The sequence below is a fragment of the Papaver somniferum genome, chromosome 5 (assembly GCF_003573695.1).
Source record: "Papaver somniferum cultivar HN1 chromosome 5, ASM357369v1, whole genome shotgun sequence".
NCBI classification, from domain to species: domain Eukaryota; kingdom Viridiplantae; phylum Streptophyta; class Magnoliopsida; order Ranunculales; family Papaveraceae; genus Papaver; species Papaver somniferum.
Genome location: NC_039362.1, coordinates 142,990,008 through 143,009,817, shown reverse-complemented (window position 1 = coordinate 143,009,817; position 19,810 = coordinate 142,990,008). Strand labels below are relative to the sequence as shown.

The 19,810-nt window shown below is 36.7% G+C and overlaps 2 long non-coding RNA genes across 4 annotated transcripts; one reads left to right on the top strand and one right to left on the bottom strand.

Moving 5' to 3' along the window:
• Positions 1-1,736: 1,736 nt before the first annotated feature.
• On the bottom strand, positions 1,737-4,106 carry LOC113277915. 3 transcript variants are annotated; one of them, XR_003325219.1, is made up of 7 exons: positions 3,959-4,106; positions 3,811-3,854; positions 3,525-3,601; positions 2,891-3,038; positions 2,482-2,600; positions 1,998-2,285; positions 1,744-1,880 (listed from the first exon to the last, which is right to left on the bottom strand). It is a non-coding gene; the product is annotated as an uncharacterized LOC113277915 (long non-coding RNA). The 3 variants fall into 3 exon arrangements; XR_003325218.1 differs by having other exon boundaries at positions 1,737-2,285; XR_003325220.1 differs by having other exon boundaries at positions 1,737-2,285; positions 3,811-3,848.
• Positions 4,107-9,195: 5,089 nt separating this feature from the next.
• On the top strand, positions 9,196-11,164 carry LOC113277913. The gene is made up of 3 exons (XR_003325217.1): positions 9,196-10,168; positions 10,352-10,519; positions 10,732-11,164. It is a non-coding gene; the product is annotated as an uncharacterized LOC113277913 (long non-coding RNA).
• Positions 11,165-19,810: the final 8,646 nt, after the last annotated feature.

Sequence of the window (19,810 nt, the reverse complement as noted above, 5' to 3'; positions counted from 1 at the left end):
CACAATTGGATTTGGCATTTGCTCGAATGCTTTACATATAGACACACCAAACCCAGAAATCCCATAAAAGAGAATCGACTTTATTTTGGAACAATATTAATCTAATATCTAAAAAATATAAATTTTGGTAGTCAGAATCACCTTGTTACGGGTTATTTTTTTCCCAACAAATATTGAGTATCTTTTCACACTGGTTAGGAATCTAATTAATTTAATTTGTTTTTTCAAATAGAATCTATAATATTTTATCTTTGGATAGTTTAGAAATCTACATTATCTTCGTATCACCATAATTAGTGGTTGGAAATATTTTTGTAAAATAAATATATTATATATCAAGATATAACGAAATTAGAAATTTACTTTATTTAATTTATCTTTTATTTTAGACTTATTTTACTTTTTAGTTATGGTATGAACAAAGTTAAGAAAAGTAATATGAAAATGAGGTATATTATTTTGTTATTGCTTGAATTTTTTTATGCTCATTTTAGTATTGGCTTGCTTTAGATTCTAAATTCTTGCTTCAATTTTTTGTTTCAGATTCTAACAATTATTTATTTTTTTACTCTTGGATAGGATCACCAAAATATTTATTTGCAAGAAGGACAAAACGCTGGGTTCAAAGGTACGACTATCAATTTTATTTTTTCTAATTCATACCGGAAGTATAATCTTATTTTATTTAGTTTTAGTTGATAGAATGGAGCAGTAGGAAAAGAATGATTCTAAAAGTTGTAAATGGATATTGGACATTGACCATTTTTTTATTCATTAATTATGTGACCGATTTTGATGCATGATTGATTTAAATTTTTGATTTTATGATGAAATTGTGAAAGTGTGATTGATTTTTGTTTTAATATATTTTTGGAAACGTTAAATTTTTTGAAATAATTATATTAGGAAATAAAAAATGAAAGAAAAATTGTGGGGTCAGAAAATAATTTCCACTTTTTTTATTAGGCCACGTTAACAAAGAAATTTCTTTAAAGACTGCTTAGTGGGCCCAAAATCAACCAGAACTCTGGTGAATGAGATTGAAAGACTGCTATTCCAAAACAAAATGGTTCCACAACCAAAAGACTTAAGACATTAAACAAATTGGTGATAATAGGATTGAAAGACTGATATTCCAAACGAATTGGTTCTGGAGCCAAAAGATTTAAGACACTAAGAAAATAATACTAAGCAAAAAGGAATAAAAGCCCGATACCCAAATTTCGTATTTAAATTGCTCAAAAAAAATGAATTCTCAAAACTCATTAACACTCTAAAACTAAAAGAGACAACCCAACCATACTACTGAAAAATAAATCACCTTTTTCTTTGTAGCGCCCAATGCTTCAGCAAAAAAGAAAGTGGGCACTTGACTCTAAGATTCTTTTCTATTAACTTGACTGTAAGGTTCATTGAAGCAACACAACTATACCATGTACAACTACATTACAATGTTAATCCATCACCGTGTTTTCTAGAGAAGTCAATGTCTTTGTTTCTTAGTCTCCATTGTGGAAATAGTAATAACTACATTATTCAGCAGAAACAAAGATGGTCATAAACTTGATTAAATGTTTATTTTATTCTGTTAAGTGATATTTAGTGGGATAAGTTGAGATCACTCCATATCATATTCATGGACATGTATAACAGTAGTTATTTGTTAAAGCAAAGGAATACCAATGTTAATAATATTTATAGTTTTCCATTATCAGTTTATAGTGTCATAACCCACGGTGTCTAAAAATTTTCAGAAGTGCAAAAGGAAACCATACAAATGTATCGTATCTGAGAGTCTCCATTATGTTTCACCGGTAGACCTATATGTGAATATACACGTACTGGCTTCCTCCAGCGATTATATCCATCCCCATAATGAGCTGTACCAACACAATTTCTATATTTAATGAGAAATTTCATAAACACACCTTAAATGTATTGATGAAAATAGGCACCGATATATTATAATGCAGTATATAGTTGATTGATCCATGAACCTTCAGTATGTTGGTGTTGGTCGCAATATAGATTTCTCCAACAGCTGAAACACTATCAATTATTTGCAATAGCCAGCATAATACCTATCTTCCTTTTTCGATCTATTTGCATATTCTTCGTCAAAATATCCCCTTTACATGCAAAATATGTTTACAATTATAACAAAGAAACCTAATTGAAGAAATACCGAATTCTAAGGTCTCTTGAATATGACTACCAGTTATGTGATAAAAAGACGTTGAAGCAACCATGACTACCAGCTATGTGATAGAGGACGTTAAAGCAACCTGCAAATGGATCAATGCAAGTGGATCAACAACTTTCCAAATAAGGCTTAAGGGAATCCAGTCAGAGTGCCTACCAGCATTAACAAATAACCAATTAAAAAAAATCTAAATCTTGATAACAATAAGTGGAAGAGAAAAAAGGAAAATTGATAACAATTTTTTATATGGAAAAAAAAAGAGAAGTGATAATGCATACTTAGTTCGAGATCTTCACTTGCATGGTCCCATTGTTGAGTTCTGGCCTGGTGCTTTTTGGTGACCAGCCATAGCTTTGTCAGTTTTTCTGTTTGCTTTGTTAGTTTTTCTGTTTGCTGCCTGGAAACACAAAACGAACTAAGATTCTCATCGATCAAAAATATTATTATTTTTACTATTTGCTCTTCTCAATCACAATACCATGGCCAACAAAAAAAAATCTCTATCACAATACCACAATTAATAAAAAAAAATCTCAAACAGAATATCATAATCAACAATTTTTTATTTTTTTTTGAGATTTCACAATAAAAACAACAACCTTCATAAGAAAATGCACCCGAAAGTATAAACAGCCAGAACTTGAGAAGGTCATTAACTTATTTCTTACCAAAGAAGATTTTGATTACCTTGAAGCAGACACCGATGGAAAGGACTTGAACAATTACCATAACTTTTTCGAAAATATATTTACAATACAGTAAGAAGGAAGAGAAAAATCACCGAAGCTGATTTCGAAGTAGAGAAGTAGCTCAATCGACTATATCTTTTTAGAACCTGCAAAAATAAACGACAACCACCGATCAGAAGAAAAAAATCTTGCAAGCATCTGTAAAACAAACCCTAAAAACGGAGGCAACGCCCAGAAAATGAGCTTTGACTTTTTCTCAAGCGTTTTTATATATAGAAGAGGATATTAGTATTTCTGGAATTAATGTTTCATATTTACCAAGAAAATTGTAAAGATTTTTCCTTTGCTAATCTTAGAAATTTTGGTATTACAAACTGGTTTCTTGGTTCATTGCTCATATTACAAAAAACATCTTATAAATTTATACTTCTTTTCTCTAGTATCACGCCTTTACGCTTCATACGATTCACCCTTGCCTGCTCTGGAGTAGTCGAATCTATATCCATAACTGGTTTCTTGGTTCTACCCACGGGATTTCTTGATGCATGGATCATATGTAAGGGTAAAAAACAACGATAATCCCCCAAAATATCAAAGCATGCCAATGAAACACATTCAACCACAAAGTATACCTGTATTTTTTCTCTTGCGCACTCCACTCTCAATGCTGGAGTCCCGATCCATTACCAAGTGTAAGGAACTCAATCGACTGTTGCACATCATATTCTTTTTTTAGATCATTTTAATGTATTTTGTAAAGTGGATTCCACTGTATGGAATCAAAAGGATATTCAGATCTCGTTTGATAAATATCCAACATCGAAAAAAACAACATGATATTACGAATAAAGACTTTTATCACAAAAAAGCCAACGAAAAACAATGGGAATAGCAGATCAAAAGTGATGAGTGTCTCACCGTAATGTAGCGTGGAGTTTACGATCCTAAAAATAAACCTGTTTCTGGAATCAAATCAATCAATCAACGAAACAATAAAGACTTTTATCGCACAAAAGCCCAAGAAAAAACAATGGGAATAACATATCAAAAGTGATGAGTTTCTCACCGTGATGTAGCATGGAGTTTACGATCAAATCATGCCGATGAAACACATTCAACCAAGTATACCTGTATTTTTGCTCTTGCGCACTCCACATTCAAGAAAAATGGGATTCTGGCATTTGCGCAAGGGCCTTAAATAGAGAGTAGATAAACCCAAAAAATTCAAAAAAAAAAACTTCTTTGTAGGAAATATGGGATCCTGTATTTGGATATCATATTGCAATATTTTTTTTTTTTTTTTTTTTGATATCATTTCGAATATTTTCTTCCTTCCAATATTTTCTTCCTTGTTATTTTTGATATCCACATTTATTTCGGTATCTTCCAAAATTGTCGATGATAATGTTTTTTTTTCCTTTGGAAATTGCTCCAATGATTTTTTTTTTTTTGTTTTGTTTATGATTTTTTTTTTGGAATTTGGAATTCATACTCCTAATGGTTTATATTATTTTATTTTTTTTGTACAGGATTAACGGACTCTTCACGCTATTCAGGCATGACTCCCACAAATCAGGTATTTTCCTTTAATCACTGATCTGATTTTTTTTTCATTCAGGGTCATTCTTAAAAAAAATTTAGGTATTTAATGTCGTGTAATTAGGGGGAGATTTTTCTTTTATTGTAGTTTGGAGATGTAATTAGGGGGATTTCATTACCAAAACTGTAAATGGACACCGGTTTATTTATATGATTGGTTTTTTTAATCATATGATCGATTTAATTTTACGATAAAATCATAATGAACATTTTATCTTAATTTATCATGATGGGTCTTTTTTTTTTGGTAATGTTAAAATTGGTTATATTTGTTTTGATATGTTTCTTAGATTAAATTAGATTTAGTAATTTTAGGAAATTATTTTCTAAAATGTGATTGGTCAAATAATATTTTGTGGGACCAAAAGATTCTATTGGAATTCTATTGGCTGAAATGTAGAATGGTAGGGCCAGAATCAACCAGAAGTTCCGATTAACCACGTCTCTCGAAAAAACTCTGTTTTTATATAAAGAATATAGATGGGACTCGCTTCATTCGTCCCGATTATATATAATATAGAACAGTGTTATCCCGCACGATCTTGCGGGATGTCTTCCTGCAAAAACGGCTTCTAAGTCGTTAGATCACTATGTCCCACAACTAAAACTCAGATCCAGAAGCCTTGAACCCTTTAGGCAAAATGTTGGGTCCCGAAGTGAAAGTGGTGGATCCTAAACTAAATGCAAATCTAACCATTTATTTGCTCATCCACCGTCTTAGAAGCCGCTCTTGCGGGAAGCTATCCCGCAAAGTCATGTGGGATAGCATTTGTCTATAATATACATAATACCCTACTAAAATGTCATGTCCTTTCAGAACTAATATATACGCACATCTTATAATGTTCATGTTATCATAAACACCACCACAATTACCAATGTAAGCTTGATTTCATTATCTTTTGAAAGAAAGTTACTAACTTTTATTCATACAAAAAAAACCACACGTTTGGTAACGTTCCTTTTTATCTTAGTAATTAAGTAAAGTGAAATTCTGTAAACATCCGTTCCAAGATGATAAATATAAATGGGACTAGGAGTTTTCCTAGTTGGTTGATTCCGATCTAGGTTAATCGCAAAGATCGCTGACCTCATTGCGGAATAAGGTCAAGTGGGAAGATTTCGTGTTTTCCTCTTTGGATGTTTTTGTTTTTAGTTAACCAAAGAATGACAGAGATGCAACTGTTTTTCTTTTAAATACATTTATTCAGCAATATTTATAATGATAATGGAAGAAGGACGATGATGAAACAAACTCAGTAAACCGTATAGAACTTTGTGTACAGTAACTTAAATCAACATGAATAATAACAGAGATTCACCTCTTTTTTTTTATCAAAAGAGAAGTTGTATTAACAAGTAAAAGAATGTACAAAGTTTCTACCATAGGTACAAGATAAGAAAGCAATAGATTTCATTAAAATGGAGTCCCATGTATTTAGCACAGAACTTGAGAAATTCAAGTGAACATGGTATCCTGCTGCAGCTGCCCAAGCTAGGACTGAAGATTTAGCTTCGAGAACCAAGTCATCATCTGTTTTATAAAGATTTACCTGATTCCCATTCTAAGCAGAAGCGCAATTACATAAACCTCATACTTTATGTGGATATGTTTTTTTAAGGCGAAATAATGCATTGGTGCAGTGTAACCGGACCTCGTACTCCCAATTGTAGCACAATAATCTGGTGAGGGCACATGTCAACATCATTTTATACTCTGAAATATGTGATCAGACAATTGATCCCGTGAAATGTGGTGCAAAATACAATTTTCATCGTATATAATTTTGCGCATAGTAACTTAAATTAACATAAATAATACATAGATTTACCTGATTCATATACTGAGCAGAAGCGTGATGATGTAATCATGAACCTCATACTTTGTGGATATATAGATTTTGTAGTGTCACAGCACATTATTCTCTCAACCGTCGTACAATAAACTGGTGAGGGCACACGTCATCATCATTTTGTAACCTTCTTCTCCGTGGACTTTTTTCAACCAACAACTCTGAAAAAAGACATATCTTAATTGGTACATACATTTTAGAGTGATGTAAACCACTCATGTGAGTGGATGTTTAAATCCTAGTATAGGGTCATGCCATATTCATCTATGGATGCACAAATAAGAAGGTGATTTATGTACATGATGTATCTTAAAAGAATTTGGGAAAGGATCGGCTAACAGAGTCAGTCACAGACCCTAACTACCATTGGATATTTCTAGTTTTAATGGCTGAGATGTATTGGTCGATTCAGGACCCAGTTAACACAGTCTTAATTTTATTTCCTATTACTCTGTTCTAGGACCCAGTTTTAATGGCGGAGATGTATTGATCGATTCAGGACCCAGTTAACACGGTCTTAATTTTATTTGCTATTACTCTGTTCAAACTCTCTCTCTTCAAGTACCGCAACACATCTTATTCTTCTCCCTCCTTCTCTCAATACCCTCTTCCGGTGAAACAAAACAAATTTAAAAAATCCTACCATTTAGTGATGAGTTCTTAATTTTATTTTACTAAGATTGTAATTGGATTGTTAAACATTTTTCTTTTTAATGTTTGGATTTCGGGACTGAAGTTATTAGGTTGAATATTATTATATTAAACTGTAGACAAGCATCAATCTTTGAGACCTTCAAATTAAGGATTCCATATAAAAACCAGTAAATCACTAGTTATGAGTTGTCATAAATCTTATCTAAGAAACTCAACTTACAAATTTTCAAAACCCATAATCTCAAACCCTAAGTCAAAAACCCATGATCTTAATCCCCAAATCAAAATCCTAGGAATAAAATGGTTCAAATTCTTGACTTAAAAATTATATGTAATTCTTTTGACTTACCTAATCCTCACCGACTGAACAGATTATAGAGAATGTCAGAGAAAAATGAAATCTATTGCAGTGTTGCTCGAAGAGAAGAGAAAACAGAGAAATTGGAAATTAGATTAAAATGGTGTTAATCGGGTCATGGATCGAAAACCAGCGTGTTTAATCAACGCATCTCAGGCATTAGAAATGACAACATCCAATGGTCGTAAGGGTCTGTGACTGACTCTGTCAAACTAACCCTGATAGCGATCCTTCCCCAAAGAAATTAGCCCAGATAGTATTAAAAAGAGGGAAAACAATTATATTAGAATATAGTAAGTTCTAGAATGAGACTCGAGACTAGATAGTAGTAAAAAGATTTCGTTTTTTGCTTACTTCTAGTAAGTTTCTAGCTGAATAAAATAAATATATAAAGGTGCAAGATAAAAGATTCTTTTTTTTTTTGGTGAATCACACTATTTATAAGAAACTAGTTGAGCCTAACAGGACGAGGATAGGCTCTCCCTATGATATCATCTAACAAGAAAGGTTGCAAACCATTTGGAGGGATGTTAACCCAAACTCCGTTTAGACGTTGCCCACTAGCTGATTTCGCTAAGTAATCACCAACGCAATTTGATTCCCTATACCTATGGCTATACAAAATATCACAAAAAAACCCATTCAAGTGCTGGATATCACTAATAACATATTTTAAGAACCAGGGAGGTTCTGTTCTACCTAGACAGAGGTTTACCGCAAATATGGAGTCGCTTTCAACTTCCAACCTTGGAAGACCCAGTTGAATTGCCAGACAAATACCTTCACGTATAGCATAAACTTCCGCCACATTGTTAGAGTTGGAGAATATTTATTTTGCATAAGCGGCAATGAAATCACCTGCGCAATCGCGCAAAATACCACCAATGCCAGCATCTGACACATTATCAGAGGCGTCGTCGGAGTTGAGCTTCACGTAAATTTCCCGAGGGGGTTTCCACTGTACGTGGATGTCATGCCTCGTACATTGGGGTGTTCCTGAAAGCAAAGAAATCACATGGTATTGTTTAGCAAGACGCATAGCAATATGAAGTATTATCTTCCAATTAAAGCGAACATGGCGAAAAATCCAATTATTTTTGGCAACCCAAATCTGCCATAAAAGCTGAGGAAGGACAAATTCCCAAGGAACATGAAATACAGTGGTATTAAGTCTGAGAGTTTGCTTAAACCAGCTCGGCTCAAAAGGACCCAAAGGGAGAGTAGTTCCTCCATGCGACTGCAAGTAACTACAAATAGGAGCAACCCATCCACATAAAAATTCGGACACCTCGATTATAAAGGTGCAATCCACACAAGATTCAAACACCTCGATAAAACAAATACGAGTACATTTTATCTATTCTTCACACGCTGTCACACATGCCCCACATCAAAATTGCAAGTCATCACATAATTTTTATCGCCGTTGAATTTTCTAGGTATCCGTAATTCATTCACATATTTTTATAGAAAACGAGGCATCACCTCAAGTCTTCAAACAAAAGGTACTTCCTTTTCCATTTTTTTTCTAGACCGGTGCTTTTAATCTTCTTCTACATTAAGAACTTCAAATTGCACTTGAAGAGTTACTCATCAGCCACTGGGTCATACAATAAACGGTACTTCCTCTTCCATCTTTTACTTTCTGGGTTTTCAATTACAAATTCTAATTGGCTCTGCAAAATTGGAATTCAGCGTTTTTTTTGTTTCTTCTCATTGCGAAATGGGATTTTGGGGTTTTTGTTTCTGCTAAGATTGATTGATTCGTTGCCAAATTGTAGATTAGGGTTCATCTGAAAAACTATTTTTTTTTGTTTTTTCAGTATCGGTTAAGAAAAATGGAAGAAACAAGAAACGAATCTCCATATTCTAATGGGAAAGATTGGATCAGTAGCTTACCTAATGAAATAATTCACCGCATCATGTCTTCTAATGATACCAGAGATGTAGTCCGAACATGTGTTTTGTCCAAAAGATGGATTTATATTTGGAAATCTATCCCATATCTAAGCTTCAAGAGAAGTTCATTTCCTCCAGGCAAAGAACATGATCAAAAGTTCATAAGTTTTGTCGACATGGTATTCATTTTTCGCAATAAATCTGATATTCAGAGATTTGCTATAGATTGGTATAGATATACTATAGATGAAGATATTGTGATGAAAACTGTTTGTAGATGGATTTTTCAAGCTGTTGAGCGCAATGTTGAAGAAATGAGTTTAACAATCCGTCAAGGTCACCCGGAAGCACTTGAAATTCCTTATCAACTTGTTAATTGCAAGTCACTGGTGCACTTGGAAATGCAAATGAATTTTGGTTTCAGATGTACAGATGTTATTTTACCAAAATCAATAGATTTACCTCGGCTCAAAGTTTTGTGGATTCATGGAGTTTCGATCCCCAATGAAGAACTATATCTAAAAGGATCTTTTTAAGTTGCCCAGTTCTTGAAAAGTTATTCCTATATCATTGTGACATACCAAATTTGACTGTTAATTCTCTCGGCCTCGAGAATTTCTTCTACAAGCGATTACTTGGTAGTACAAACAATGTTATCAAGTTGACTACTCCAAATCTAAAATATTTCGAGTGCACGTCTTGCGTGACACAATTATATTCTCTAGAAAACTGTTCTCTTCTATCCGAGGTAAATTTTGAGTCGGGGCTCAAAGAAAGAGTTTTAGGTGAGAATGCAGAAGCACATTGTAATTTTCTCTCACAGGAAGAAATGGTATATGCTAAACATATGACGAAGTTTCTAAGAGAGGCTTGTATGGTGAGAAATATGTGGTTATCCTATGGATTCCTCGAGGTATGGCTAATATGATGAAGTTCTTTTTGTTATTAGTTCTCGATTATGTCAAAGGAAAGTAGAGCCTAGGCGCAAGGCCAAGGGCTTGGCGCCTGGCCTAGCGCCTGACACAATAGAGCTTTCGACTAGTATTAGTATTTATTAGCTCTTACATTATTTTAAATTTTTTCTTTGTTTCTCAAGGTTCTCTAAGGAGCGCCTGACTTATTATTAGACTCTCAACCACCTTGCTTATTAAATCTGCGATCTTTCTGGATGAAAATGCGGTCTACAAGAGGTTGCTTGCGGGCTATAGCGTACTTTCTCAATATTTCTCCTCGGGTACAGAGTATACTCCTTTACTCCAAGCAGGTAACAGTTAACCAACCTTTACATTTATTGATCTGGCCTGTGATGTAGTTCCGAAAATTCTAATACAGCATCAATGTTTATCATGCATCTCATGGTGACTTTAATTTTTTGAAGAACATTTTGGAACCTTTGAGTATGCAGGATTTCATATTTTGTACAATTATTCTTTGTCACCAAGTGACCTATTAGCTATTATGATTGTTTTGATGTAGTCAAATTTAGTGGACGTCGGGGATGATTAGGATGAAGGGTTGTCATAGCAGGGGATGTTGTCTCGCCTCACTGATGTTTCTTTCTACAATGTGGAAGGATGTGATGTTGAGCTCAAACTTCTGAGTTTTTTATTAAAACATGCTAAGGTTTTGAGCAATGTTCGTCTGTCATTCCGTGCTAGTACTTGCTCGCCGGATGGAGTGAGACAAATGGAACTATTTTTAGAGAAGGTTAGAGCATTTCCAAAAACATCTTCAAGTGTGAAAATAGTATGTCTTCCTAGCCTTCACAGTACGTGACGATGTACTTGAATAATCAAAAGACAAGAATTTCATTGCTAGATCTAGTAGTTTGAGGTTTATTCCTTTTTTTTTCCTTCTTCTATGAAACAGAACGATTGAAATAAATGGGCTAAATTGTGTTTGGAAGGCACATTTAGGGGTATATTTTTAGGGGTGTGCATAAAATCTGGAACCGCGGATTTCATCCGCAACCATCCACAAAATTGCGGGTGAAAACCAATCCGCAAGAGTCTATGGGCCGGACACGGATGAGTTTTCAAATCCGCAAGGTTTAGCGGTTTGGTTGCGGTTGGTTTTGTGAATCCGCGGATTCACCCGCACCGAAGGATAATAAGGGAACTTAATAAAACTACTAAGTATAAAGTCCAGTTAAATAAAGCCCGGCAAAAATTCCTAGCATAGTATGTCCAAAGATTCTTCCTCGGAATGAATTTGAGGTTTTTTTGATTGTTTTGTATGAAAGCTGATTTGTTAGAGGAGTAAGACATATTCAAGGATTGCCTTGCAGAGGACAATGTACAAAGAACAATTGCAGGACTCTAAAGGGTAAAAGAGTTGCAATTGCTGGAAAGAAGAAGGCACCACGTTAGTTGTTTGAATTTGGTTTTGTTGTTTACATGTTATAATTCTAGCTTTTCCCAACTGTGTAAGAAAAAAACATGGTTTGCAATGGATGAGGTCTTTTTGATTGTTTTGTATGAAAGCCCAGATGCCTTGTGTATTTCAAGAGATCCATCATCAACTTTTCTTGCAGGGTCTGGAAGATACCATCTCTATATATCCTATGCCTGTCCTTGGGCTAGTAGATGCCTTGCGTATTTGATGATTATATTGACATATGTGTATGGGTTTGTGGTCAGTCAGTTAAACCTGTATGGGGAAGAACAAAGGACACGGATGAACATATGGGTTGGGTGTTACTTGCTCTGTACTTTTATGATTTTGCTAGCATGTCCAAAAATTTCCTCACCGGTTTTGTTTGTTTATTTTTTTTTTCTTTTGATTAAATCCGCGGTTAATCCGCATCCGGTCCGTATTACCCGCTGATCCGCGGATGTGAAATCCGTGGGTGATTGGGCCGGTCACGGTTTAATTTTCCAAATCCGTAATTTTGACGATTTGGTTGCGGGTGACCCCTAATCCGCAACCGTCCGTCCGTTGCACACCCCTAGGTATATTATTGCCCACTACCACGGATTGCAAATAGTTCACGAAACATACCACGAGCTTTCCAATATACCCGAACCGGATACTATCTAATTAACCAATGACGGATGTATCCCAAATATTGTCGCACTTATGTTGTGTTTGGATGTGCCATATAAATAGGAAAAGCATACTCCGGATACCATACAATTTCTCTCTCTTGAGAAATGCAGCGAGTATCTCCCTGCGTAGCCTTCAAACCCTATTTCATTTGGTGCAAAATATACCCATAATAGTGCTTTCTCCATCAAATCATTAAACGTGAGCTAAATTCAATCCCGTCCTTCACCGTTACTCGGATGATTTCAATGAATTTGAGTGTTTTCCTAACTTTTGCTTTTATTGTGTCCAGGGTTTTGGGCTTTCGGCGCTGGTAAAAGCTTCATAACTGGTAAATTCTTCTTCATTAAACTTATTGATACTCCGTAAAGTGGTTCCATGGGTTTCTGATAGTTATTTCAATTCTGAAAATAATAAATAACTACATAGTCATGTTGGTGATATTCAAAATCATATGCATCGTGCTTATACTTAATTATTAGTTTATTTTACAATGGAGACCCAATTAGGACAGGTAATTAAGGTTTTATCGCTGAATTTAATTTGTAAAGACATGGTTTAGTTGAACATCTTGAAAAAGATAACTGTTTCTCCTTTCAGATACTGACCTTATAAAACCATATATCTTAAATACATATTTTTAGTCCTTTGACACCTTTGGGATTAAGAATCAGTGGATGTAGAATTCTTTGCAAACTTAAGTATGTGTAGTTCTTCTTTCTCGAAACCCACTGAAATTATAAACCTGATTTGTTATATATCGGCAGTTGAGTGAATTTCTGTGATGGTAAATTGATTGTTTGTCCATGGTGTTAGGGAAAGATGTCTGCTACCACAACTGGGGGTTCAGCGGATACTGACCTCCAAGATGATGTCAATTCCAAAGAATCTTTAGAGACGGCTTTTGCATATGTTGAATCGTCGGAATGTAATTCATCAGGAACTGAACCATAGTATGTTTGTTCCATTCGTTCCCATAAAGTCTTTTCTTTCAGAGTGTTGTTTAGAGATAAGTTTTCAAGAGAGAAGATCCGTTAGTTGGTAATATGTTCTCCCCATAGTGCTCTATGATACTACCAAAGGCAACCGGTAATGAATTACCTAATAACACCACCATCTATCACTTGGTAAATTTTGTAGATGGTGAGGTTTTCCATTTGGAGATGCAGTAATTTTTAATAGTAATGTAGATGATTGTAAGATGAACATATTACCAAAATTTAGTTTTAGTCTTTTAGATTCATTAGTGATGAGTGCCAAATATTGTATATATTTATCCCTTTTTGTTGGCATTTAACTCATCTTTTGCGCATTAATTCTACATTTTATCCCATATTCTGTATTTTCATTGTTTTCAAGAATAAATATTTTTCTTACTTAATTTGCATTTTTAGGTAATAAATAAAGTTTGGATGAATTGCGGAGCGGAAAAGAGCAGAAAAGTAGTGAAAAGCCGGAAGAAATTACGCAAGGAAGCCGCAAAGAATGGTGCGCACAAGACCAAAAAGCTAGGAATGGGCTCAAGAAGGAAGAATTGTTCTTAAAGAAGATATGGGCTTGGCATACCCAAGGCCCAAAACCCTCACCCAAACCCATTTTCTATATCCAAGCCCGTCTCGGATTTCAGCCGTCAGATCGAAGCATTTCAGCATCCTACGGTCGCTCCTATGCCTGTGCATCAAATCCCGATGATTCCGCTAAACACTACAACACCTAACCTAATCTCGCACCGTAGACTTCGTTGTATTTTACATCCTACGGTCGCTACAAGCTGCTTCTTCCTTATCCGTCCGATCCACCTACCATCTCCATATCCAGCGGCTTCAGCTCGTGGTACACACATCTTGATACACCCGCCTAACACACTAATACTCGAACCCTATGACCTAGCCAAACAGTTCCCTACCCTAACCCATATCGACCTCCACCTTCGTCTTCCTCTCCCCCTCTCTGCAACAGAAACACCCATTCCACCACCATCACCTCCACCTGCTACTTCCATCATCCATCACTCCTGTCACCACCATCACCTCCACCATCTCCATCATTACCCGACACGACCCATCCCCCTAATTTGAAGCGCTTTAACCTCTCTCACCAACTGACCTAGGTGAGGGTTGATAAAACACCTCAAATTAGGGAGCAATTGCATCAATAGGCGCATGGATAAGAACCGAGAGAGGCAGAGAAGACATGGGGCGACGTCAATTCAAAGTTTTGGTGAGTGAATTTTGATTTCTATTTCACAACAGAAAACCCTAATTTTATAAATTGAAGATTTTTGGGAATTGTTGATTGTAACTAGAAATAGCAGAGTGGGTGAAGATAATTGAGTAAAATCAGAGCTGTTAGGTGAGTCAATTTTGTATTTTCACCAAACCCTAATTGGACTGATGTGGTCCTGATTTTTGGGGATTTTGTTTAGTGATATAAATAGGGGGTGATGTAGAGGGTTAGAGGGGGATGATCTCTGGACTAGCCAGAAAAACATTTTGTTCTGTTTTATGTCACAATTAAAATTTCAGTTCATCTCATGACAGTTGATAGTGAATGTTATATGATGTTTTGATTTTTATCTTGAATGTTGATTATTGTGTTTAATTTATCATATATTATGAATGTTATTGTTATTATCATGTGTAGTATGAGCTAATTAGCAACAAGCTAAGGCTTTGATAAAGCCTTGGTGCACTGTCAAATGGTAAATTGCTAGGATAGGATGCCATATGCTTGTTTTTCTTGTGCATTGGGAAGAAAGCAGTGCTATGATTGCTTGTGATTGATTGTGCTGTCAAAAGACAGTCAATACTAGGGGTATTTCTGTTAGCAAGCTGTTTTTCTTTCCTTTCTATTGTATGCATAGGACTCAACTCAACCTAGGAATATGCTATTTGATTAGAACACAAGGTGGAATCTAAGCCTTAGCTTAGCCACAATTCCTTTCTTCAGTTACATTCCTTTACTGTTTTTATTCACTGCTTAGTTATTCACTGCTTTTATTCACTGCTTTTATTCACTGCTTAGTTACATTCCTTTACTGTTTTGCTTAGTTCTTGTATTTTGAAGCCTATTGTGCACTGAAGTCAGTGCACAAACTCACCTCTGCCCTTGGCTTCCAAGCCTTGGTTCTTAGCTGTTTTCTTTGCTGCTTTGCTTTACCTTGCTGCTTTGGTTCTTTACTTCTGCCACTTTGTATGCCATATTGCTTTATCTTGCTCACTGTCTTCATTGTAGCTTAGGTTTCTCTTATAGTGCTCCCACTCCCTGTGGACTTTCCCCTGCTTTCCTTCTATTCTATAAACTTGGCCTTGTATACTTGCAAGTTTCTGTGTGTTTTCCATTTCCACACCAAGTTTTTGGCGCCGCTGCCGGGGAGTGGTGTTGCCACTGCTGAGTTCCATTAGCATCTCTGCCTTGCAATCATTGCAGGCCTGCTTCACTATCATTGCAACCCTCTGCTTGCAATCATTGCAGCAGATCATTGCATACTTGCCTGCAATCATTGCACTGCAATGATTGCACTGTGATCATTGCAGGGTTGGCCTGATTATCTTTGCACTCTGTGATCATTGCAGGTACCACCTTGGCTGTGTTGCTGCTGCTGGTGCCTTCTCTGCCAAGCTGTGTTGTGCTGTTGCTGCCAAGCCAAAGCCTGCTGCTGCCAAAGCCTGCTGCTGCCAACTGGGCTGCCAACTGAAGCTGTCAACTGGGCTCGCCTATTTCTGTTTCTGCCGGGCTTGTGCACGCTCTGCTGCTGGGCTCTGTTCCAACCTTTGTTGCTGGGCTTGAACCAACTGAGCTGGGCTTATTAACCTCAATTTCGCTGGGCTTGCAACTTCTGCTCCTGGGCTTGCCTTTTCTGCTGGGCTTCGCTGCAGATTCTGCTGGGCCTGTTTTGCTGAGTCACTTCAACTGTTGCTGGGCTTGAGCGTGAGCTGCTTAGGACGATCCTAAAGCCCAACTGGGCTGTGCAACTAAAAGGGGACTAAAAACCTATTTTTGGGCTTCCCTCCAAAAACCAAGTAAGCCTAACCCATGAGTTAACCCACTTGGGCCTCATTTAAATTCAAATTCGGGCTTGTAATAATTAATTTAATTATTTATTTGGGATTGTAATAATTTTTATTTATTTTCTTTTTCTTTTTTTTTATATTTGGGACTGTAATTATTTTTTTTGTTTTTTTTTTTGTTTTTTTTTTTTTTTTTTTTTTTTTTTTTTTATGGGCTTGTAATTATTATTATTGTTTTTATTTTCTTTTATGAGTTGTGCTAATTTATGCTAGGTTTAGTTCAAAATTTTCCAAAGCCCAATTTTAAACCAAAAACAAAATCCCTTGTTAGTCCAACACCCATTCAAAACCAAATCTTCATAACCCTTGTGGGCCAAATTGTTTCCGATTGCTCTGTCTGACCAACATGTTAGTTAAGGTACCTACTAGGACATGATTGTGACCTACAGAGACCAACAAACAGACTTGTTAGAATTAACCCAGACGAACCTATCGAAATTCTAAGTTCTGAGGGAGACAGTCCAGATCAACCAGAAACAATGGGAGAACCCCGTACCCTCAAGGATTATATGTACCCAACTAGAGCCAGTCAACCTTCTTGTATTGTGCTACCCGAGGCTAATGGCCATTATGAGCTGAAATCAAGCACAATACAGATGCTTCCTATTTTTAGAGGTGTTGAGAATGAAAACCCGTACCACCACGTGAGAGAATTCGAGGAAATTTGTGGAACTCTGCGTTTCACTCAAATGTCCGACGAAACCCTAAAGTTAAGGCTTTTTCCTTTCTCCCTGAAAGATAAGGCAAAGGCCTGGCTCTATGCTTTACAGCCTCAATCCATCATGACATGGGATGACCTCATAAAGGAGTTTTTCAAAAAGTTTTTCCCGAACCACAAGACTGCGACAATTCGTCAAAGTCTGAATAGCTTTGTGCAATTAGAAGGTGAGACCTTAGCTAGATACTGGAGAGATTCAATGAATTATTGCTCCAATGTCCCCATCATGGTTTTGAAAAATGGAGACTTGTGCAAATTTTGTATGAAGGTCTAGATGTGTCCACCCGAACAACGGTTGAGTCGATGTGTAATGGTCTATTCGTAGACAAAACTGCTGATGCGTCTTGGGACTTCTTGATTGAAGTAGCTGAAAAGACGCAACAGTGGGAATCCATCCGTGAACCAGAAAGACTACATCCGAAGCAAAGGCTTTTAGGATTGAAGCGGATTTCGAGGGAAGAGCAAACATGGCATCAATAGTTAGGAGATTAGAAGAGTTAGAACTACATAAAAATTCAAAACCTTCCACCACTACTCTCCGAGAACATGTCGCTTCGTCTGTTTGTGCTGCTTGTAACGACCCCAACCATCAATTCCAAAATTGTCCCGATTTGCTTGCAGTCCAGGAATCTAGGCTTGAACAGGCACATGCCATGTTTCAAAAACCAGAGCATAACCCTTATTCACAGACCTACAATCCAGGATGGAGAAACCACCCTAACTTTTCATGGTCAAAAGGACCCACTCAGGGAGGACCATCTCAACCCAATCAGAGCTATCAAAACAATCAGGGATATCAGAACAATCAAGGTTATCAACACCCGAGAAACCCTCAACAACAATCAAACTCTCAACAACAATCATATCCTCAACACAATACCGACAAGAGATTATCCACCCTAGAGGAAATGTTCCAGAGTTTGATGCAAAGTCAGAAAAATCTAGATCAAAAGATGGATCAAATGTGTGAGAGAGAAAAGGGTAAACTTCCGAGCCAACCCCAACAAAATCCAAAGAGGATATTTCAAACAGGCACAACATCCTGCACTGAAACCTCACCCGATCAATCCATGCCATTACCACCCTCCGAAGTGGTAAAGTCATCGAGAACAACGTGGGCGAACCTAATGAATCTGATACAAATTCCACGCTGTCTCCACAACCCCAGAAAACCAAAGAACTGAGCAAGTTGGAAAATCTGACAATTCTACTGCTGTGAATGTCCCTTTGCCAACTCATTCTCCTGTTGCCCCATTTCCTCAAAGATTGATCTATCAACAGAAAAGTACCCATTACAATGAGATGTTAGATCTGTTCAAGAGAGTCAACATCAACATTCCTTTTCTTGAAGCAATCAAGCAAATCCCTGCTTATGCCAAATTCCTCAAAGACTTGTGTACTCAAAAGCGCAAGCTCAATGTGCAAAAACGTGCTTTCTTAGCTGAGCAGGTGAGTTCCATCATTCTGAACAAAACTCCACCCAAGTTTAGGGATCCAGGATGTCCAACAATTTCTTGCACTATAGGAGAACACACGGTCAATAAAGCGTTATTAGACCTAGGTGCAAGTGTTAACCTACTGCCATATTCTGTTTATGAGCAGTTAGGTCTTGGGGAGTTGAAACCAACATCTATCACTCTACAACTGGCAGACCGATCTGTCAAGATTCCTCGTGGAGTGGTCGAAGACGTTTTGATCAAGGTTGACAAATTCTATTTTCCCGTAGACTTCATTGTCTTAGACACTCAACCTGTACAAAACCCAGACTGTCACATTCCTGTCATCTTAGGACGTCCTTTCTTGGCTACGTCCAACGCGATCATTAATTGTCGAATGGAGTGTTAAACTGTCTTTTGGTAACATGACGGTAGAATTGAATGTGTTCGATATTAGTCAACAACCTGTGAATCTTGATGATGATGATGTGCATGAAGTTAATATGATTGAAGGATTAATGCAAGATTCGTTGACTAACATTCTATCCGTCGACCCCTTTCAAGCATGTATGGAGAACTTTAACCCAGATTCCTATGATGATGCATACTGTAGTGACGTCCTATCTCTGCTCGAATCTGTACCTCAAATGGACGTCACTGAAAGGAAATATGAAGTGGAACCACCCTTACTCTCTGATTCCAAGCTATTCCATCCATTGTTGAGCCACCCAAGCTTGAATTGAAAACATTGCCTAGTACGTTGAAGTACGCATTCCTAGGTTCTTCTGATACTTTACCCGTCATTATTTCATCATGTTTAGACACGGAACAGGAAAGTAAGCTTTTAGAAGTACTTAAGGAACACAAAGAGGCCTTAGGATGGACCATCTCAGATCTCAAAGGAATTAGTCCCACCATTTGCATGCACCACATTAACCTTGAAGAGAATGCCAAACCATCGAGGGAAATGCAAAGGAGACTTAATCCTAACATGAGAGATGTAGTCAAAGGAGAGATCCTGAAACTACTTGATGCGGGTATCATATACCCAATTCCCGATAGCAAATGGGTTAGTCCCATTCAAGTTGTGCCTAAGAAGTCAGGCATTACTGTAGTTCAGAACGACAAGAATGAATTAGTCCCTACTCGTACAACCACAGGATGGCGAGTATGCATCGACTACAGGAAGTTGAACACAGTAACAAGGAAGGATCACTTCCCGCTCCCTTTCATTGACCAAATGCTAGAACGTGTGTCTGGACACAGTCACTACTGTTTTCTAGATG